The sequence below is a fragment of the Sus scrofa genome, chromosome 2, assembly GCF_000003025.6.
Source record: "Sus scrofa isolate TJ Tabasco breed Duroc chromosome 2, Sscrofa11.1, whole genome shotgun sequence".
Taxonomy (NCBI): Eukaryota; Metazoa; Chordata; class Mammalia; order Artiodactyla; family Suidae; genus Sus; species Sus scrofa.
The window spans coordinates 137902723-137926462 of NC_010444.4; positions in this window are offsets into that span (position 1 = coordinate 137902723).

Genomic DNA, 23740 nt, shown 5'->3' on the forward strand with positions numbered 1-23740 from the left:
ATTTATACACCCAGAAAAGTGTAACCTGACATCCGTAAAATATATCTAAAGTTACCAACGTAGTGACAAGCCGTCACGTTCTGATTTCTGAAAGATCGTCCCTCAAAAATCAGCCGAGGCAGGCTCTGGCTACACCCAGCTGTCCGTGATGTGGGTATGGGTAGTGGCCACCCGATGCCAGCTGCCGCTCTCGGAGGACTTCCGTCAACTGGCGCACATTGATTGAGCACCTCCCAGGGGCCTGGCCTCAAGGACCACGGACTTAGATGAGTACAGACGGTGTCCTTAAGGCACCTGCCGTCTTGTGAGACTGACTCTGACTCTTCCGGTGGGTGAAGATGAAATCATACTCTGGAAGGTGATTCATAGCCGGCTGCTCCAGCCCGTGAGCTCACGCAGAACAGCAAACAGAGCTGAGGCCGTCAAGGGGGTAAGACGCTTTCGGCCTCTTTCCTTGAGCCTGAAATCCAGGGAGATTAGCATTTGCCTCCCTTGATGTCATCCAGCGGGAGGTAACGCGAAGTTTAAACCAAGTGATTTAATGCCACAGGTATGTCATGGGCGTCAGCTCTGGGAGGGGGGAAGACTCATGGTCTGTGTGCTCAAGGAAGTCGCAGCTCGGCGCTGGACCGAACATAAGTGCCTGGGTTGTTCTGATATAAAAGAGGCTAAGGAGAGTAATAATGCCAATGCTGATGAGAATGGCAGCTGCCCTTTGGTGAGTGCTCCGTGTGTGCTGGGCACCACGCTTGGTCCTCGTCCTGCGCACGTACCCCATCTCTTCTGTGATGACAGTGCACTTGTCATCATTGCCCTTCGAGAACACTGAGGATCTGAGAGGTTGGCTCATGTGCCTGGGATCACACAACCTGTAGGAACCTTTCCTGAGCTCCAGATCCAGGCCCATCTTCTCCAGCGTCCGAGCACTCAACGTCTGTGGTGCATCCTGAGAAGAGTCCTCTAAAGGAGAGTCTCTGGGGGACTGTTGGGGGTGAAGACACTTCTGGATAGGGGCTGGATTGGGTTCTCCCGGAAGCAGATGCTGAATCAAGGATCTGAGTACAAGTAGTTACTGGGAGGGGATCCCAGCAGGTGCTGGTTGGGAGTAGTGATGTGAGACAGAGAAGGAAGGGAAGGTCACCAAGTCGTGGTACCTAATTGACAGGTTCCCCCTGCGGGCAGCTGGCCATTAGTTCTGCTGGGGTCCTCAGTGCAATAGTGCAGACCCAACTCAGACGGTCCTGTCTGAGTACTGAGGATGCTCAGATGCCTGTTACCAGCTGAGGACCCTTCTAGGGACAGCAGCTCTCCAGTCCTCTGGCTGCTGGCAGGGCAGGCTCAGAGTTCTCAGTGGACAGCCTCATGCCTCTGGGGGAGTGCACTGCTCTCAGCCCATCTCAGCTGAGGCCCTGGGGGGAAGATGGCAACACAGGTCTCCTCCCCTGACCTGCGCCAGGCCGGCTACATGGTGTATTTAAGCTCGGAGACCCACACCACAAACTCCTCCTCAGAATTAGATGGCCCCGAGCTCCATGGGGCAAGTGCAGCCCCGGCAGAGAGGAGCGTCTCGCCTGTGAACAGGCCCGGGTACTTTGCAGACCTTCGCTCGACCCCAGAATGATGTCTCAGCAGTTCAAAGATCAGAGATGTGGGAGTTTGTTAGTCAACTGGTATAGGAGCCTTTGTCAACTGAAAAAAAAAAATGCACAGCCTAAAAGTTGAGACTTATGTTTTAATTTGGCACACAAAACTGAGGCCATGAGCCTGGAGGACAGCTTCTCAGATAGCCCTGAGGGACTGCTCCAAAGAGGTAAGGGAGGGGTGTCTATATGAGCTTTGCAGCAAAAACCAGGTAGGTGGAACATTAAAAGATTACTGTTAGTTAAAGAAAACCAGACGTCTCAAGAGAATGCATTTACTGTCTTCTACGTATGAGAAAATGAGCGTCTGGGCTCATTACAGCCACTCCTGTGAGGGGCACCTTAGCTGTAACCATTATCCTGTTCTTTCTGTGCTGAGTCCTTCAAGGTGCATCGCTGGGGGTGGCTGTGGGCTTGATGGCTGCATCACCCTTTGTTTACTGAGCAGGCACCTTTTTTATCCATACCTTTGTAGACAAAATTTACAAGCCCTGCTGGATTCCGCAGGAGTGGACTTGGGTTAGAGTGTCAGCTTTGGTCGTGTCAAGCAGGCCAGCCTTTCTGGGTTCTTGAGGACAGCTAGCCTGTAGCACCTCACCATTTTCTCTCGAAATGTCAGATACCTTGGTCTCAGTGATTCTCATTCAATTCTGTCTCTAAAATGAAAACCTTAGTTCCAAGCCTTCTCTTGCAGCGCAGTGGGTTGAAGATCCAGCACTGTCACTGCTGTGGCTCAGGTTGCTGTGGTGGCAGAGGTTTGACCCCCGGCCCAGGACAGATGGGGCCGTGTGACCCAGCACAGATCTGGGACCCTCTCTGGAGAACGTGGGGCAAATGCCTCATGGTGGGAGCGCCTCTGCAGTTCATGAATAAGTTGCTGTCTGGAGGCTGCCCTGAGCCGGGTGCCACATGCTCTCCCACCGTCTTTTCCACGGATGGACACAAGCAGTGGAAAGGACTGCGGACTTGGGTACCAGGGGCTTGGATTGAGTTCTGTTCTGTGGTTTACTGGCTGCATCGTTCTAGGCAGGTCACCTGGTCATTTTGAGACTCATGTCATTTGTAGGACGGAGATAAACGTGCTCAATTCTTTCTAGTGTTGTTGAGAGAATTAAGTCAGATGGTACCTGTGCAATGCTTTGTATGGTCCGCAGAACCAGCAAGGATTAAGTAAATGTTAGCTTCTTCTTATCGCTTCGCCCCACCAACATCCCCGTGGTGGAAGCAGGAGGGAGCCCTCCAGGCTTTGTGAGCCTGGGAGAAGTCCTGACGTCATGGGAGCAGATGCTCTTTGCCTGTCTCTGTCTGGAATTGTGAGGCTTTGTTCTCTTCCACAATGAGATGTATCAGGTTCAAAAGAGTCATTGTCTCACACTAATGAATAGATGAATAACCTCCCTTCCCAGATGCTGGAGACTTTATCTGCCTCTTGAAATGTTGATGACTCCTCTGAAAGGGAGATTTAGGGAGGCCTTCCTACGGAAGTCATCCCTGCCTACCTGAGCCCCACCCTTGGTGGAGAGGTGGGAGCCTTCAGCCCTGGCCCAGTGTGTGGGCTTGGGGGTCCATCAGGGGGCACGTGCAGTGGGCATCCATCGGCTAGCCGCTAAGCAGCTGTGCAGGAAGTGATGAAAAAGCTGACGGTAATATTAGGAGGCAGGCTAAGGACTGAAGGAGGGAGAGAAAAGAAAGGGAATGTTTTGCAAGCTTGGGCGCAAGCTTGCCACTCAAAGGTGTGTTCAGGTGGGCCTTGGGTCAGGCCAGAGGATGAGGACGAGCCCAGCTCTGAAGGTGAGAGGCTGGTGGTCCCTGAGGCCTCGTCTCCTCTTTCTAGAAGGCCTGCTTGCCAACGGCGGTGCCCTTGCCAGCCTTTCGGACCGAGCATCTTCCGTTCTGCTCCCCACTCTGATTAGGGGTGCAGCCTGCTGAAGTCAGTACGTGACGGGTGAGGGGCGCCTCTTTTGTCTTCCCAAGGAGACCCAACCAGTGTTCCTTTCCTTTGTCCCTGAATGTCTCTTCCCGCTGTCTGAGGTGGGGGACAGACCCCTTAGCTGGCAGAGGTTCCCTGCTCCCACCTGGTAGGGAACCCTACCCCGTCAGCATTTGATGAGCGCTGACACTTTCTCACTTTCCCTGCAAAAGGTCAGCAGCCTGTGGAGGAAGCACAGCTTATTTAAAATGCTGTTTCCTCCAACGTGAGACCCGTACCAGAGCCTTTTAACAAACACAACTGGATTTCATATTTCTCCTTATGCTTTCATAATGGAAGTTGACCTATCCTGAAATGAACTATATGTTTTTAAAATTATGTACCAGATCACACATAGAAGTCACTAGGTTTGTTTTTTTTTTTTTTTGACCACACCCCTGGGCATGTGGAAATTCCTGGGCCGGGGGTCAAACCTCTGCCACCACAGCAACCTGAGCCACAGCAGTGACAGTGCTGGATCTTCAACCCACTGCGCTGCAAGAGAAGGCTTGGAACTAAGGTTTTCATTTTAGCGACAGAATTGAATGAGAATCACTGAGACCAAGGTATCTGACGTTTCGAGAGAAAATGGTGAGATGCTAAACACGGTGAAACTCACCAGGCCAGGCCCCGCATCCCTGGCGTGGCCAGTTTGTAGGCGCTGACCTTCTCGGAAGGACTGGAAGTCTGAGCAAAGCCAACCACTAGCCTCCAAATTGATTTTCAAACCAGAATTGGAACAGTTCTCCAATGCGCCTGGGATTTGGGGCTATTAATACCGCACAATGAGAAGGAAAAAGTGAGTGTGTAAGAGGTGATTTATGACTCAGAGGAAGTTGCAAGTTTGGAAGCTTGTGTGCAACCTAATCGCAGAGCCCTTTGGCCATGTTCCAGGGAAGAGATGGAGGTTGTAAAGGGAGGGCCTTGCCGAGGGATATTAAAGCTTATAAAAGGAGGCAATGTGGGCTTTGGGCCTGAAATGAGCAATCGAGGAGCCGAGCATGTTGAACTTCTCATAACCATGGCAGCTTTTTGTGCAGCTGTCATCGGCGCCAGAGACACCCCACGGGTCTTCCCTTGTATGTATTTCTTACCATTAGTCCGTCACCAAGCAGGTTAAATGGCAGGAAGAGAGTCTTCCCACCAGAGTGTGGGACTCTGACCGCTGTTGCTCAAACCCGTGGTCTCAGCTCGGGTGTCAGGTTCCTGAGTATCAAGGCCACGGCCCAAGGGACGTGGAGGCCCACAGGGCTGTGAGGTTGGGCACGAAGATCCTGGCCAGGTGTGCTGGGAATGGACACCTGACCTCACCCTTTTTTTTTTTAATAGTTTAATAGCAAAAGTTATGGATTATTATTTACAGCTCGATGAAGTAGAATGGATCCACAATAAATTGCATGTATTTAAAATGTGCAGCTTGCACCCTTGAATACATATGCGTAAGGACATGCATGCAAACATATGTGCCTTTACCTGAAGGACTAGAGAGAATCAGCAAGTCCATTCACTGTTTTGTTTGTGTTCAGGCCTTTCTTGCGGGAGGAACACCAATCACATTTCTCTGGCACAACCCAACCAAAAGGAGGAAAGGCTACTGAGATGGGCGCCCAGCTGTCAACCTTTGAGAGGTAAGGGGTGGGTCCAATTGCACCTGTAACCCAAGTTCTCCAAATAGCCGGGTAGGTGTCTCCACGAATGAATAGTAGATAATTATCCAATCTAAGGGGTGAAAACAATACCTCTCCCTGGTGTCGTCTTGTATAGTTTCTAAAATGTTATACCATCAGGGTTTCATTGGGAAGGTCCAACTTATCTGGACTGTTATTATGGTCATTACTCGTCATCGCCTAGTAAGGCTTCTCCTTAGAAGTCACTTGTTTGCTCAGTGGGAGCGGGTAACAAGGATTCCTGTCTCTGCAAGGCTGTGGCTGTTTCTGGGATTTGAAGTCCCGCTGGGGAAGCCACTGAAGGGTTGACCCTATGACTTCCCACTGTTAACCCCACATCCGCTTGCAGCATCAACCTCAACCCTGCACTGCCCAGACCATGCTTCTTGATGATGCTGCCAAGAGCGTTGGTGCCAACAGAATGAAAAAGGAGAAAATACTGTGTGTATGATCGGTATTGGCCAGAAAACGGGTGGGGGAGAGCAGAGGTGCAGAAACATCTGGGAACGAGGAGCCATCTGGTGTATGGCAGAGAGTCAAGCCTCATAAAGGCATTTATGGTGTGGTTAAGACCAGAATTGTTGGCATCACATGTTGACGGGCCCCCTGGGATCTGCAAGGGCTGGGAAGTGCCTCCACTCCCAGTCTCGCCTTCTGCCAACTCGCATTCTTGCTGAGTTAGCAGTTCTTGGGAACTTCACCTCTGATCCCTCTTGGCATGTTTCAGTTCTATATTCATTAATGGGACGAGGAAGAAATTTCGAAGAGTTCGGGTTTGGCTACTTGTGGAGGCAGAAGTTCCATTTGGAGGGAGCATCTGGAAAAGCATCCCCCCCCACCCCTGCGAATGTATGTTAAGAGCTGGGAGGTCAGCAGCACCAAGACAGGGAGAGGCCAGGCGTCCCATGAATTCTCAGAAACGGGCCTGGCGGGAAGGTCAGCCTGTCATTATCATACTGCTCCTGACCGGCGGACACACATGACCCATGCTTCCCAGGCCTCTGTGATGAGACCGTGGGTGAGCCCCGAAGCCCTGAGCTTCCTCATTGATGCCTGGGCTTTGGCATCAGCCCCATGGAGCACGCAGTAGGGATGCCGTGCAGGAGTCATCTCTCCTGCACAGCCTGGTTTGGGTCCAGCATGTCTCCACGGATTTTGAAATGGGCAAAACAGAGCATCCTCCCTGCAATGTCAGTAAGCCAGAGGGTAACCTCGAGCTGTGGTTTCAGTGCCGTGACTTAGGATGTCAGCCTGACGGAGAAGGCTGGCAGTTGTCTTGACAGCTGAAAAAGACCTGGTAGGTTTCCTTAAACATCCACTGCCTTCACTTTTTGAAGGCATGGCCACTTTATTTATTTCGTCAACAGGTAACACATGCTCATAATACAGATTCCAAAAACACTGAAAGGGAAACAGTGGAAAGTCTTTCTTCTCCTCCTGGTTCTCTTTCTTCTCCATCTGGTTCTCTTCCTCGGAGGTAGCCACTAGTTCAGAGTCTCGCATAGCCCTCCAGGTTGATTTTTGCCCCGTTGAGCAAGTGTGTAAATAAGTATTCCTTTTGTTACCTCCCCCTGCCCCTGCTTCCCCTGCTGCCTCCCCGACAAATGGTGGCAGTTGTAGGTCAACTCTATGTAAACAGACTCTGAGATGGAGGTTGGGAGGGCGGGGAGTTTACTGGGAGTGCACTTGGGACCAGTATCTGTGAGGGAAAGAAGAAGCGGGATTGACCAGAGGCAGGGATTCTGATTCTAGTGCAATCACAGCAGGGACCTTAGCCCGTGGCTTGGGGAGCTCTGGAGCCATGAAGGCCCTTCAGAGTTGTCCCAATTTGGGAGAAAGGGAGCAGGCCTTTGATCAGTCTCTGGTTATGGGCCTAGTCTTTGGTGAGGCAGCTCTCTTCAGGCCTGGGCTTGCTTGTGATGCCCATTGCTCTGTTCATTTCACAGTAGATCTTGGCTTTTTGTTTGTTTGTTTGTTTGTTTTTTAGGGCCACACCTGTGGCATATGGAGGTTCCCAGGCTAGGAGTCCAATTGGAGCTACAGCTGCTGGCCTATGCCACAGCCACAGCAACGTGGGATCCGAGCTGTGTCTGCAACCTACACCACAGCTCACAGCAACGCCAGATCCTTAACCCGCTGAGTGAGGCCAGGGATCGAACCCACAACCTCATCGTTCCTAGTCAGATTTGTTTCCACTGCGCCATAACAGGAACTCCATTTTTTACCATAAATCTTGAAGATTGTTTCACATCACTACATAAATAACTTCCTTATCCCCTTTTTAATGGCTATAGAGTATTCCATAGAGTGGCCGTAGCGTAACTGACTAAATTCTCCATCAGTGGCCGTTTGTTAGCTGTCTTTCACAATTACATCCAATTCTGCAGTGCAGATTTGTCTCTTCATTCACATGCAAGTGTATCCTATAGTCAAGTAGCCCAGGAGTACGTGCACTTATAACTTTGGAAGGCACTATTTAGCATCATCCATGGAGGCTGTATCAGTTTATACTCCCACCAGCAATGTATGAGCTTGTCTGTTTTCCTCACTCTTACCAACGCTATGTTAGTAAACTTTTTTACTTTTCCCTATCTCATGGTGGTTTCACTTTGCATTTCTCTTTAAATGAGTGACCTTAAGTATCTTTTTGTTACATTTGAAAGCACTTTGTAGCACCTCTTCTGCAAACTTTTTGATTATAGTCTCTGCTTTACTTCTTGGGCATTTTCTTGTTGATTTGTAGAAACTCTTTATATGCTATGAAAATTAGACCTTTCCAATGTCAATGGGTACATTCATCCTTGAACTTAGGCAGATACAGAAAGTATTCTATATTTTAGGGACCTTTTAATGAGTATCTTCTGTGTGCAACAGACATGCATGAATGTTGTACACAGAGACGTATGTTTTCTAATCCACATGCTAGTGATGAAGCCAGTTCCAGCTCTTCTACTTTCAGTGGTGAATGCTCTACTTTGGCAGCGCAGTGAGTCCTGCAGTTCCTGTGGGAATTTTTGACCTGGGCTTGGTCTAGTGTGATCCCACCTATCTCGAATCTCCCTCCTGGAGAACCTCCCCTGGAGCTGTACTATGTTCTGTGACTTGGTCCATATGAGAGCAGAGTGAGCTGACCTTGGGTGAAGACTCTCAGGATGTACTCTTTATTTTCAAAGGCATTGGAGTTTGCAAGACCTGGGTTCAAATCTTCCCTTTGTCACTTAACAACCATGTCATTTTGTTATTAGCCTCTCTGAGGTTCAGGTCCTCATCTGTGCAGTGAGGAAAATAACAAATATCTATAGTTTGCTGAGTGGATTAAGTGAGATAATGTCTAAACTACTCAGTATGGTACATAACTGCCCCTCCTCACACCTCCAGCCTTCCCTCTTCCCAGTCCCTGCCACGCTGCTTGCACTCCAGCCATGATAAACCTGTTTCACTCACTTGGAAAGCCATGCGTGGGCTAATGCCCACTTATCCTATAAGTCTCAGAGTAGTTTCCTCCTCAGGGGAAGCCTTCTCTGGCTCCCTGGTATAGTTGAGTTACCCCTTTCATGGTCAACCCTGACATGCTGCATTATAGCCCTTCTCATGCTTCTCATTCCCTGTCCACTTGCCTTCTGCATTAGACTGAAAACACAACAAGGGCAGGCACACTGGATCTGTCCCCTGGGTTCATGTATATCCAGCAGGCACTCATTAATTAGTTTATTGGAGGACACATGGTTGGTTAGATGGACAGTTGAATGGAAGAATAGGTGGGTGGATGGATGGGTGGATAGGTGGGTGGGTGGGTGGATGGTTGGATGGATGGATGGATGGATGGACCAATAGGTCAGTGGGTGGGCGGGAGGGTAGATGGATGAATAGGTGGGTGGATGGATAGGTGAGTGCATGGATGGATGGATAGGTAGGTGGATGGATAGATGGATGGATGAATGGCTAGATGAGCTGCATGCTGGGAAGGACTTTATTTCTGAAGGCACTGACTTTCATAGGAAGAGGAAGAGTTTTCTACAGGGCAGTAGAAACTTGACAAGAACTTCTTCTTAGCAGAACCCAGGCCATGATACTTTTTAAAAAATCCACTAAGAAAGCATGATGATTGGCTTTGCTCACCCAGGCGCTCCAAATCTAAAGTAAGTGAAACTGTCTCAGTGGCCTTGCTCGGTCAGTAGAGAGCTCTAGGGGAGCTAGGTACAAGAACTGACATTAAAGAACTTTGTTTACTCTTCAAAATTCACCTCCAGATTGAGTGAGCAGGCAACCGCTTTACCAACACAAAGGCTTTGAAAATCACTAGATAACGTTTTCCTATAAATGCTACTCATAGTCTATCAAAAGAGTAATCTCCAGAGCATTTATGGTAGCACTTAGAATTGCAGTATTTATACATGGAAATGCTTCATTTATTTGCCAACTTGAAGAACACCGTGTTCCAGATGAATGAGGTTTTCTGTATAACTGAGGTTTGGTATTGAAATATGCCTTTAATGTTCCCAACAGTGTTATCACTTGAAAGCATTAAAAAAAAAAAAAATCCTTCTTTTGTAATTTCCTTCAAGTCAATTTAGGACAATTGACAATTTAATAACAATTTTAATGTTATTGTTTTTATAAAGATAGGTTTTCTTCCCTTCTTAGTAAACAGAGCACCCTAGACACAAGGTACCAATTTCATGAAGACTCAGAGCAATCATATAAACAGACATTATGTTCCTTGGTTCTTGGATTCAGTCGTGTTTTTCAGGGGCCGCTGTGATGTACAGGGGTGCTGAGCAAGTGGCCTCTAACTGTTCTGCTTTTACTAAAGGTGCTTCTCCTTTCCCATTTCATCATCTGTCCTTCTTGTGTCTCCTTCTGCCCTGAGTGTGCCTCTTGCTGTGCACAGGCTTCCTCATAACCACTGGCTTCTCTGGAGCCTTTTTGAGAGCTTTTATGGACGTAAGTGAAAAGTTGATCTTACTTGAGGTGTATCCTCTAGATAAAGCAGACATTCCTGAAGGAGATTTTAACTTAGGAACCAAGGTGTAACCTCTGTTTACTTAGGGCTGTGGGAATATCTGTGAAGAGGCTCAACAGCCCCAAGAAAGCATGCCACGGGACAGTGTGTTGCAGCTTTCAGAAATAATAATAACGCTGGGAAGAAATTGCCCAAGAACTGACTTCGTGATGGAACACGGAAATTGCTTCCCAGGGAATATTGATTCTAAAATTCAGGTTTGTAGTAGACATGTGGAAAACAAAGGCTGGAGAGCTAGGATTCTACATGAAAAGCAAACTCTTGGCCATCTCATACAGTAGGATTCATGGAGAAAGTGGTCTGCCCCTATCCGCGGGTGAGCCAGAGCTTACGGAGAAGCAATTGTGTCTGTCACCGAGGCAGGGAGATGAGGGTGGGTGGGACTGTGGATGCATGTTCCCACTACCAGCTGCCCTCACCTGGGCCCGGCTGAGTCCTCACTGGAGGTCAGTGTCAATGGGAGCTGATGGGACCATGGTTACACATGTAATCAGCTTCTAATAATGGCAATCAGTCTGTGAATTCTTACTGAGTTTCAGCACTTTGCACACATTTCTCAGTGCATCCTTGCAACAGTCTTGTACGATCTATTATTCCCTCTACCTTATGGATAAGGAAACTGAGGCTCGGAGGGATTGCTACATAGGATCAAGGTCACACAGCCAGCAAGTTTGTCCAGCTCCAGAGTCTGTTCACCTAACCTATTATGCTCCGCTAGCTCTGATAAGTGGTCCATATTAAGTCAATGGGATGAGCCAAATGCTAGTCCCCTGGCCTCTGGCAGCAAGGAGTTGGGTGTTCCAGAGCCTCCTACATCTGCTGTTAATTCCCTCTTGTCCTGCTCAAGCCTCAGGAGGAATCTACAGGTACCTTCTTAACCATAACCCCTGAAACCTAGGGTAGCCGTTACACCTCCCCGTGTGATAGACCCTTGGTTATGGGAAGGAGTCAGAGAATTGGTCAACCAAGGTTTATGCTCATATGCATTGTCCCAAGTGAAGCAGTACCATCACTTGGTGACAGTGTACCTACCTTGTTGAACAAGGGCCTAAACTAAAAGAAGGGGCCTTGAGAGCTAAATGTGAGAGCCTAAACCTTCTATCATAGCATGCTCTGCTAGCAGAGATGCCTGTTCACAGTTTGGTGGTATGCTTTAGCATATTTGGAGCTACACAGAAAAGGATGGTAGGTGACTCTTACATAAAAATCTCAAGGTCCTAAAACTCCACAGTGCTAACTCATCTCCCTGTACGTAGAATAGAGGAGATGAGCTCCAAAGTGCCTGCTCTCTGTAATGCTGAATAGCACAAGGCATTTCCTGAAAATAGCTTATAAGTGTAGCCCAGTTACTCACTAAAGGGAAACCGATCTTCCTGTGTGGAAGTGAAGCCATGACTTTATTCAAATTGGCAAATCCTAACTCGGTCCCACTCTACTCTGGGTTCTCTTAAACAGGAAAGGTCTAAGACCTGGCCAGTGTCCTTGGGGAGTCTGTTGGGGACTTGAGCTGGGGGTGGGATAGGGAGGGGAGCAAGGACATTTGTTTGAGCCGGCCTGGCATTTGCATTCCAACGGGGTGACCAACTCTCTCTGTTTGCCTGGGAGAGAGGGGTTTCCCAGGGGAAGGGACATCCAGGGCTAAAACCAGGAAAGATCTGGGCAAATGGGGATGAATCGGTCACATTAAAAGTGGCTAAATCGCCTTGTGCCTCAGTTTCCTTATCTACAAAATGGAGATAATGGCGCCCAGTCTCCAAGTTGATGCAAGAGAGGATTGAACGTGATAAGGTCTGTCGAGCATGTGGTACGTGGGAGCATCAGTATAAGAGAGCTTTAAGATGCCAAGCAGGATCAGGAATCTCCCGGAGCTGTGGAGCCCTCAGCAAAGGGCAGAGCCAGCATGAGTCAAGTGAAGGGGCCGGAGGGGACACTATATGGAGACAAGTGTGCTCTGGGGGGGGGCCTTAAAGAGCCACTGAGACTTGGTCTGAAATTGTGCAGAAAGAACTTCTTCTGTAACTTCTTCTTTGCTTCAAGCCGCTTGTGCATTTCTTGAATTAGCTACTGCTCTGCTGTGATTCGCAACCCTTTCTGTCCCCTGCCCCCCCACCTGTCCTCTCTTTTCCTTGGGATTTGCTTCTGCTGTGCCATAGGCCTAGTCACCCCCCTCCGTAAAACACCTGCTCATTAACTGGCCACCCGCCCCCTCCCCATGAGAGGTGTCTGGTGAGCCAGGATTAGGGAAACTTAAGCTCAGAGAGGTTAAGTGACTTGCCAAGACTCACCCAGCAGATCCATTTTGCATCCAGAAACAGGAACCAGATGTCCGCACCTTACGCCGTGCTTACTTTGGAAGGTGGAGTGTGAGGCCCAGGAGGCCCCCCAAGAAAGATTGAGCTCCTCTGGGAAAGCCCAAGAGACCAAGAATTGCAAAGCTGTCCTGTAATTTATGGTCGGGGTCCCCCCTACGTGTGTCTTAGGGGAAGACCTTTTTCTAAAAATTCAGCTTTGAGGGTACTCCCCGAGTTTGGAAGGTTTTACTTCTGGAGGACATTTCTTCTGCCATTTAGGAAAAGATGCCACAGTGAGTGAATGTAATGAATTCAAGATTTGGCTCAAGCTGTATCAAGTATCAAGTCACGAGCTTTCCGATTCCAGTCTCACATTCAGCGCTTCTCAATTCAGTCACAATTGGCCAGAGTCAGGCCGGCTGTTAAAGCAAAACCTGGAAAAGGCAATTACGTGCTCCCAGGGTGAAAAGGTTGACTCCAGTGGAAGCACAAATCATAAATTTTACTCACAGATATTCCTGTTACTCAGAGGCTCTGGCCCTTAACCAGCCGTGTGTGAGAAGGAGGCTCCTCCCTGGAGCAGGGTGAGAAAAGGCAGGGTGGCCAGCCTGCCCAGTCAGGTCCTCTGTCCTGCGGGAGAGAGGGCTGGGAGTGAATCAGGTCTCCAGGAAGCTCCGTGGTGTTCCAGTAGCTTCCCTGGAGGTGGAAGGCACTGTTCCAGGCATCTCATGGGTGGCTTCCCTGGATGCTTACACATAGGCTGACCCACCATCCTGGTTTGCCCAGGACTGAGGGGTGTCCCGGATGTAGGACTTCGGTCAATGCTAAAATTGGAAAAATCCCAGGTGATCTTGGCGACCCAATTGGTCACCCTGTAAATGGCCCTTATCTCTTTGCAAGGGTCTTTGTTTCCTGCCCAGCAGTTTTGCAGAGTGAGAGAGCCGAAGGTGTTGGCTGACACCTCCCCCTGCCAAGCTGTCAGCTGCAGCTCACTGCGTACCCCCCACACGGTGGTGTGAGGCTCCCTGAGAGCAAGCAGGCGCCTGGTCAAGGTTGCTGCCCGCTGTGGAGCCTCTTTCTTACCTGTCCCCTTGCACAGTGTGGCTGATTTAGCAGCATGGAGGATCCCCGAGTCCTACCCAGATCTACTCCCGTCTTGTTATTTCAGCTAACATACCTTTGGCCAAGAGATGGACAGTAGCTCATATTAGCTCTTTGTCTGAAAGTGGCCCCATTTCAGAGCAGCCAGCCAGGAAAGCAAATGCTCCTTCAGCAGTGGAACGTGCTGCCCTGAGAATGGTTTGGCCATGTTTTCTGATCAGATCTCCTTTTAATAGTTTGGCAGCAGGTGGAAAAATAGACAGTCTCAGATGGATGTGTAAAGGGGGCTTTGCTGTGTTTTAGTGTTTATCCCACTTGGTTCTTTCAGAGGGTTCTTTGCAGGATCAGGTGCTTCAGAGGAGACGCTCTGGGGAAAGGGCCACTGCCACCCACCACCTCTGCGAGCAGAGAGGAGCCAGCCTTGTCTGGATGTTTTCATTTCTTTGGAAAAAATGACATAGCAAAGTGCCTCAGTCCAAATTGACATGCAATGCAGTCATCCACAGAGATGCTGTCTCTGCTAATAGTCTAGCAATTAAAATGGAATGTGACTGCTAATTAAACCTGCCACTCAGCTCAGAGATGCGTTTTTTGTTTTCAAATGGAGCTGGATCTGATCTGGCCTGTCTTCAAGATTTGGATTAGGATGGAAGGCCAAAGAGAAAAGTTCCTCTAAATACCTTCACAGTTGCTTCCTTTGAAAATGAACCTTAATACCAGCTAAGATCAAACTAAAAGCTCAAAACAAATTAAGTCTTCGTAAATTTTGGAAGTACATGTTTGGGGCATGTGTTGTTTTTTTAAAATTTTATTGGAATTTAGTTGACTTACAAAGTTGTGTTAATTTCAGGTGTACTACAGATTAAATCAGTTATACATGTATCTGTTCCTTTTCAGATTCTCTTCTCATGTAGGTTATTATACAGTATTGAGTAAATTTCCCTAAAATACACTAGGTCCTTGTCTGTTTTATATATAGGACTGTGTGTGTATGTGTGTGTGTATATATATAAATCCCAATTCCCTAATTTATTCACTCCCGCCCTCCGCATCTCCTCTCTGGTAAACATTAGTTTGGGTTTGAATTTTTGAATCTGTTTCTGTTTGGTAAGTTCTATTGTATCATTTCTATTAGATTCCAGGCAGTAGTGATCGTATGTGATATTTTCTTTCTCTGTCTGACTTACTTCACTTAAAATGATAATTCCTAGGTCCCACCATGTTGCTGTAAATGGTATTATTTCATGCCTTTTCCTGGCCAAATAATATTCCAGTGTGTGTGTATATATATATGTATATGATATATATGTATCACATCTTCTTTATCCAGTCCTCTGTGGATGGACATTTAGGTTGCTTCCATCTTTGGCAATTGTAAATAATGCTGCAGTGACCATTGGGGTTGCCTGTGTCTTTTTGAATTACGGTTTTCTCCAGATATATGCCCAGGCATGGGATTTTCATTGGTTCCTTCATTCAACGTACTTTTTCCTCATTGGACTTGGGAGTCGAATTTTAGTAATTTGAAATATTCGCTGTTTAATCTCAAACTTTCTTTAAAGTTCTATTTGATTAAAATCCCTACCATTTACCTTGGCTTATTAGCAAGGATCTGAAGGCTGTATAGTCTACTCTGGAGGATGCCTGCATAGGAGGATTCTGGGCTTGAAAGCTGATGTAGTCTCCATATAATTAGGGACTATTGAGTCAAGCTAAGCAAAGCAGTGGATCAGGCCTGGGTAGCACGTCATACCTGTCCTAAGAAGGGACTGTCCTGTGAGCCCCATGTTGACAGGAGCTGGCTGGAATATTGGGGCTCATTCTACCCGGTGATGCAGCAACCTCAAAATGCTCAGCTGCAAAGAAGAGGAAGATACAGTTGTATGATAGGTCTCTGTCTGGCATCTCCGAACTTGCCAGCCTGTGATGGGATTGGCACATAAAAGGCGGATGTACATTCACCACCTTCTCCTGTGCTCAGGGCAGACATCACTAATCTATCACGCTTTCCTCTTGGACCAAGATATGGTCTAAAGTCTTGTTAACACCATTCTCAAAGCAGCCACTGCCAACTGAATGGAATGGAAACTGTTGAGACACTGCCACCATCCTGGCTGGATGGCATCCTCAGAGCACCTGCTGCTGTGTGAGACGGGGAGGGCTGAGAGGAAGGGAAGAGAGGCTACCAGGATGTGACGCCATTCACAGCCTGAGTGAGGCTGGCAGTGTCCCCCTGCCACCTCCCCGGGACTTGCTCTGACCTGCAGGGTGTGGAGTGTCTGTGGGAAGGTGGGCTCCCCAGCTCCCAAATAAGCCTCCAGGCCCATTTCTCCCACAGGCTTTAGGGATCTGTGGGGTGGAACATTCTGGAGAAAGAGTGTTTTCTCCCCAAATGCTTTAGGAGCCACACTTGAAAGGCCATGAGAAAGGAGTGGCTGGCGAGACCCAGGCCACCCGCTCACCTTGGCAGCCCTTCAGAGTGTCTGCTCCCAGGCAAAGCATCTCACAGGAAGCCAGGCAGCCACAGCAGTGGGCAGCACCGCAGCAGGCCTGCTCGGAGACCGGAAGAGACTTCGAAGGAGACTCTTGGCTCCCGGATGAAATACACCGGTCCCCTGGGCAGCTGGTGTGCTGCATTCACTCGTTTTTATTGACCCACCGGCTGTACAGATGTGTCCACCCACACAGGCTTGCGGAGGCCCAGTCCTTGCCTCGGGCTCCACGGAGAGGGGGCTGCAGAGGGTCAAACCAAATGAGCAGTCTTCACCTTGAGGTCTGGGAAGATAAAACCAGCTCCCCTGTTAGGTATTTAGGGCTGCGAAATGGCTCCAGGAAGGGGCTGCAAATAATCATATTAAAATGAACCTTCTCTCAGCTCCCATCCCCCGGCTTTGCCTTTTGTCTCTGGAAATGCATTATCCCCTTGGCAGCCAGAAGAACTCACTCCTCGGGCTCCCCCGCCTCCCACGCCTTCTTCAGCCTCTGCCCTTGCCTCTTCCTGCTTCTCAAAAGCATCCGTCCTCTAAAGCATCCGTCCTCTCCAGGCCTCGGGGCCCTTGTGCTGGCTGGTCCCTCTGCCTGGAGCACTCTTGCCTGATACTTTCAGGGCTGACTGCTTCTTGTCACTCGTGGGCCAACCCAGTGGTCCCCTCCATAGGGCGGCCTTCCCCGAGCACCCAGTTCACAGGGGCAACCTGCCCTTTCCACAGAGTCATTCTCCAGGACACCACCCTGCTCTCTCGTCTTCCCAGTACCATCACTCTTAAACACGGAGATGTTTAATGACTTTTTCCCTCGCTTATTATCAGTCTCTCCCTATCCACATATAGGACGTCTGAGAGCAAGACCTGGCACCCAGCTTAGTGTATGTTCTCCATCAGTTTTTGCCAATGAGAGGACCTTTGCTAGGTCTCCAGGGGCCCGGGGATTACTTTTCCCCTGGGTCTTCCCAGCTGGTTCTGCAGGGTGGTGAGCTAGAATGGAAGCAGCCTGACCCTCCTGAAGCCGATGTGCCAAAGCAATGCATGCTGGGTCTTGGGCCCGTTCTTTTCCTTCGGCCACTCCTGGGTCCTGATGGAGACCTGCCTTCCACCCACAGGGGCCTCTCTCTGGCTGGCCCCCCACCTCGGGCAGCTGTGCTGGCACCGTCCTCCTGCTGCCTGTGCTGGAGGCGGCTGTGTTTCCTCTTGGACCCTAGCCGCAGGACAGACACTCTTGGGAGGCGCTCTCTGATGCTGGCCACATGTTTTTGCTCCTGCCCTAACCTTCTTCCGGACACAGGCTCTTGGATTTAGAAGTAAACAAATTCCCAGTAGCTCTGAGATGCAAAGGAAGCTGACCTTGGACTTTTGGAGAGAGAGAAAATGCTGAAGTCTCACCAAGAGCAAGATGTCTGCCTTTTCCCAACCAAGACAACCTATCCTAAGCCAGGAGGGCACAAGTCTTGCTTGGCTTTCTAACCTGCCATGACTTAAAGCAAATCCAGGCAAGAGATGCATGAATGTGCGCTCTGTGGCCTGCTGCAGCATTGCCCTCTCTTGAGCCTCAGTTTCATCACCAGAACATGGGTATTGCAGTAATATCTATGCCCAGGGGCAGTTTTGAAAAGCAAAGAATGTAGCACATGCCTGGAAAGTGCCTGGCACAAGCTCAATGCAAAATACCCAGGAATGCCACAAGTATTAGAGTAACGCAGAATAGCAGGGCCACTAGGTAGGGAGCAGACCGACTTGGTTCCAAGGGGATGCGTCAAAGAGGGGCGGGGCAGAGCCCTCCTCTCCAGTCCCAGCCGAGGACGGAATGGGACCGTGACTCATGCCAAACATGGTGGTGCTGTCAGGAAGCACAGGAGCTCTGAGTGAGAAGGATCTGAGTCTTCTTTTCTTGGATCCCCTGTGCCCAACCTGTGCCAGGTGTACCGTGGGTGTGAATGAAGAGAGATGTGCTGGACCATGAATTCCAGGAGGACACAGATGCTCAGTGAATGCCGAATGGATGGATGGATGGATGGGTGGATGGATGGATGGATGGATGGGTGGTTGGATGGATGGAGAATCATAGCCTCCCCAGTCCCCGACTACTGCCACTGGACCCTTCCACCTGCACCCCAACTCAAACCCATGCCGAGGAACTAGGGCAGGCCCTGGAGTGCCTCAGGGAGCGGGTTTTCACATAGAGGGAGACTCATCTGGGGAGTGTCTACCACACCATCCCAGCTGGGACCTACTGGGGCAGCCGCTCCTTGCACACTGTGGGAGGTCTCCAGGTTCCTGCAGAGCTAGCCTGGGCCTTCCCTACTTGGGAAGAGCTCTAGCCACCCCTTCCTTCCTGCTGCCAGTTGTTGTGCTGAGAGATGAGGGCCTATCCCCGTGCATAGTGGACCTCCCTTCTGAGCCAGCATGGGAGAAGCAATTATGGCCTGAAAGAGCAGGGAGATGGGACTGGGGCATAACATGTGGGGGTGAGGGACTGGACCATAAGGGTCTCATCCCCTAGTGTTTACCTCAAGGGAAAAGAAAGATAACAGAACAATGATTGGAAGCCTTCTTTTAATTTTTTTTTTTTTTGAAAGGAGAAAGAAGGGGAATGCCTAAGCATGTAAAAAACACTATTTAAATTTCTTGTCTGTAGCATACACTCAAACCTATAATTACAGCTTTGGGGGGAAAAAAAGGGTAATTATGAAAATTCCTGGGCTTCTTAGAGATACCACAATTGACATCCAAAATTATTTGAGTTAGAAATGATGCTGAAATGAGCCTCTTTTAAGAGACCCAGAGGAAAAGAACTTCGTGTTTTAAAAACTCTATGTTCTAGATTCACTCAGGGTCAAAGAGGTCAACTCAGGTAATGTTTCCTCCTCAGGAAGGAGGTGACACACAGGCCACCCCCTCTGCAGCACCAGGTCCATTTGGCCTCCAAGAGCCAGGCTTGTTGGGCTTGGTGGGTGGTGATTTTCCAGGGCTTCCTGCAAGCAGTGGTCGCCTGTGTGGCAGTGGTTGCCTGCTGGCTGTGTGTTTTGCTGAGGTACCTGCCCTGCCCCAGGCTGCTCAGGAGACCAAGGAACAATCAGAAACCCCCGGTCCTTTGGTTTCCTTCGGGTATGACACAACTCTGGTATCAAATTGCCCAGACCCAAACCCCTGTGCCCTTGCTCACAGCCATGTGACCTTGGACATGGCTTTCTCTCTTTGGAGGGGCAACTGGAGGCCTCCTTTCCTAGACCCCTTCCTCCCTTGAGTCCTAGCTGCACCTTCTCACCCCATGTTCCAGCACCGTGATAAGAATGCTGGGTATGACATAGTTGGCGGGTAGACCAGATATACGACAGTTGTGCTGGCAGAGCCAGCAGAGTTGGGGTTGTGGCAAGGGTCTCCAGGAGAGACTGAACACTGGAGCCTTCTCCCAGGCCCCAAGAGATGGGCATCCCTGTGTGTCCTTGAAGTGATAAGAACCCATCTCATAGGCCCTAGCTGCCAGGAGAGCTTCCTGGAGCAGGCTCTCAAAGGCTGGGATGCAAGCATTTGTTCTAAGATCACAACCTTTGTTTTTTTGTCTTTTTGCCATTTTCTTGGGCCGCTCCCGCGGCATATGGAGGTTCCCAGGCTAGGGGTCTAATCGGAGCTGTAGCTGCTGGCCTACACCATAGCCACGGCAACGCCACATCGGATCCTCGTCTGTGACCTACACCACAGCTCACGGCAACACCGGATCCTTGACCTGCTGATCGAGGCCAGGGATCGAACCTGCAACCTCATGGTTCCTAGTCGGATTCGTTAACCACTGAGCCATGACGGGAACTCCTAAGATCACAGCCTTTGATGGCCTCTCATCCTTGCTGTATGAGGAACTCATCCCCTGGTAAAGTCCTATTACCTCTGTCCCTCAGGTTCCCATATCACTCTGCCCCTGGACCTGCTGCCCTAACTGTCCAGGCTGTCACTGGGCCATGTGGAGGAGTCTGGCATCTGCTGCAAGTGGGCCTTGTCGCCGTCAGGACTGTCTGCATCCAGCCCTGACGAACTGCCTCAGTCAGGCCATCCTCCAAGGTGTCAAGGCAGAAAGGTCTCTGAGAACCAGCTCGAGGGGACAAGGCTCCCCTGGCATCCTTAGTGCCACCTACTGGTAGTCATAGTAAGTGCCGAAGCTGGAACCCACCACGGCTCTCGGGGCTGCTGGAAGGTCACGCTGTGGTTGTCTGAGTTAGTAATTGGACAGTTAGTCAGTGCCCTCTCAGTGGACCTGGGAAAATCCAGCTGTTTCTCTGGATGGTGGTTCTCAAGCCAGCTGTTTGTGGCCTGTGGTCAGTCAGTGACGACTCCGTGGACAGTCAGCCATGACTCTAACAAAGGCTTTCTTAGAACTTCTGTTAGCTTTTCAGCTTGAGGCTTAAGTGAAGTCTAAAAATCTGCGTGCTTCCTTAGCAGTTATGGCTCTCATCAATACTATAATTTTAAGAAACAGCAATTTGAGATGGATCTAAGGGTAAAACCTAGAATCACAAAGCTTCTAGAAAAAAAAAAAAAAAAAGGACTCTATCTTCACAGCCTTGGGGTAAGCAAAGACTTCTTAGACAAGATACAGAAAGCACTAACCATCAAGGGAAAGAATGATGAATTCGTTGTCAAAACCAAAAGGTTCCATTTGCATCATCAAAATACACCATTAGAAAATGCATGGGTGCACTGCAAAAGGGCTGATATATGAAAAACACATAGCTGAAAAAGGAATTATTTTCAGAATATATCATGAACTTATACAGATCAAAACAAAAAGGCACACAAGCCAATTTTATTTTTTTTAAGTTTTATGGAAGTATCATTAATTTACATGATTGTGATAATTTCTGCTGTACAGCAAAGTGACCCAGTCATACGTATGCATGCATCCATGTTCTCTCAGATTCTTTCCCCACATAGATTATCACAGGATACTGGGTAGAATTCTCTGTGCTATGTAAAGGCCACTGTTATATAGCAGGCCAGTCATTCCATATACCTCACTGTGCATATGCAATCCCAAAACCCCGGCCCATCCCTCCCACCCCCCACCTCTCCCCTTTGGTAACCATAAGCTTTTCAAGTCTGTTTCTGTTCTGCAAGTAGGTTCATTTGCAGCCTTTTTTTTTTTCAGATTCCACGTACAGGTGCTATCAAATGATGTTTTCCTTTCACTGTCTGACTCACTTCACTTAGTGGTAGTTTCTAGGTCCGTCCACATTGCTGTAAATGGCATTATTTCATTCTTTTTATGGCTGAGTAATATTCCATTGTATATATGTACCACATCTTCCTTATCCAGTCCTCTGTTGGTGGACATTTGGGTTGCTTCCATATTTTGGCTGTTGTAAATAGTGCTGCAGAGAACATTGGGGTGCATGTATCTTTTTGAATTACTTTTTTCTCTGGATAGATGCCCAGGAGTGGGATTGCAGGATTGTATGGTAGTTGTATTTTTAGTTTTTTGAGGAACCTCCTCATACAGTTTTCCATAGTGGTTGCATCAATGTACAGTCCCACCAATGGTGTAAGAGGGTTCCCTTTTCAACACGTCCTCTCCAGCGTTTATCATTTGTAGACCTTTTGATGATGGGCATTCTAGCTGGTGTAAGGTAGTACTTCATAATCACTTTGATTTGCATTTCTCTGATAATTAGTGATGTTGAGAAGCTTTTCATGTTCCAGTTGGCCATCTGTATGTCTTCTTTGGAAAAATGTGTATTTAGATCTTCTGCCCATTTTTTAAATTGGGTTGTTTGGGTTTTTTTTTTGATATTAAGCTGCATGAGGTATTTGTGTATTTTGGAGATTAATCCCTTGTTGGTTGCTTCATTTACAAATATTTTCTCCCATTCTGTGGGTCGTCTTTTTACTTTATTTATGGTGTCCTTTTCTGTGCAAAAACTTTTAAGTTTAATTAGGTTACATTTGTTTACTTTTGTTGTTATTGTCATTACTCTAGGAGGTGGATCTGAGAAGATATTGCTGCAGTTTATGTCAGAGTGTTTGGCCTGTGTTTTCCTCTAAGAGTTTAATGGTATCTGGTCTTACACTTAGGTCTTTATTCAGTTATGAGGGGTTTTTTTGTGTGAATGTATGGTGCTAAGAGAATGTTCTAATTTCATTCTTTTACATGTAGCTGTCCAGTTTTCTCAGCACCATTTATTGAAGAGACTTTCCTTCACCATTGTATATTCTTGCTTCTTTTGTCATAGATTAATTGACTGTGGCTGCTGGAGTTTATTTCTGGACTTTCTATCCTGTTCCATTAATCTGTATTTCTGTTTTTTTTTTTGGTGCCAGTACCATACTGTTTTGGTGACTGTAGCTTTGTAGTATAGTCTGAAAGTCAGGGAGCCTGATTCCTCCAGCTCCACTTTTCTTTCTCAGGATTGCTTTGGCCACTTGGGGTCTTTTGCGTTTTCATATAAATTTAAATTTTTTAAATCTAGTTCTGTGAAAAATGCCATTGGTAACTTGATAGGGATTGAGTTGACAAGCCAATTTTAAAAATGAGAACAAAGATCACACAAAATAAGATATATTGATGGCCAATAAGCACATGAAAATATGCTCATCATCAGTCATCAGGGAAATGTAAATTAAAACCACAGTGAGATATTATTTCTCACACAATACAATGGCTAAATTTTTTTAAAAAGGACTTATTGTACCAAATGCTAATGAGGTTGTAAAGCAAGTGGACCTCCTATACATTACTGCGGAAAATATGAAATGGTATAACCACTTTGGAAAATGGCTGAGCAATTTCTTTTAAACATACATATTTGGCTAATGGCATAACTGATACCATCTTGGGTCTGTTTGGTTCCACTTCTGTCCTTCCACTGGCCCTACCCAGGGCTGTACTGTTTGGGAAATCTCTTGTCTGTCATCATGGGCTTTGTTAATAGATATTGTTTAATGATCATTAGATCTAGGTGGCCTCTCTGCTCTGTTAGTCTCCAAACAATGATGAAGACCTTCCCTGACGTATTCCCAGTACCCACAAGACTAGTAACCCATTCATAAATCTTGATGTAGGAATGTACTTCCTGTTTCCAAGCACATACCCTAGATAACTCCATACACTAGATTAACTATCAGGTTTGTCCCAGTGTCCCAGTGCAGAGTACTGCTGTGCATGCTTCTGGCTCCTTGTCTCTGCAGTCCCACCCTGTGGGTAAGGTACCCTATAGTAAACTGATTCATTGATTATCTCGAACTGCCTGTCTTATTTTTGGTCCCAAGAACCCTCTCAGTTCAGTGAGCAATGTTCGTTCTCTCCGCCCTCCAACAATATATCTATTCTATGACCCAGTGATTTCACTCCTTATTGTTTAGCCAAGAGAAATGAAAACATATGTTCACACACAGATTTGTTCAAGAATGTCTATAATAGACTTATTTATCATAGCCCCAAGCTGGAAACAAACCAAATGTTCATCAACAGAAGGCTAGATTTCTTAAAAAGTGATGTAGCCATACAGTGGAATAAGAAATAGCAAACTACTGACACCCAAGACGTGGGTGGAACCTCAGAAACAGTAT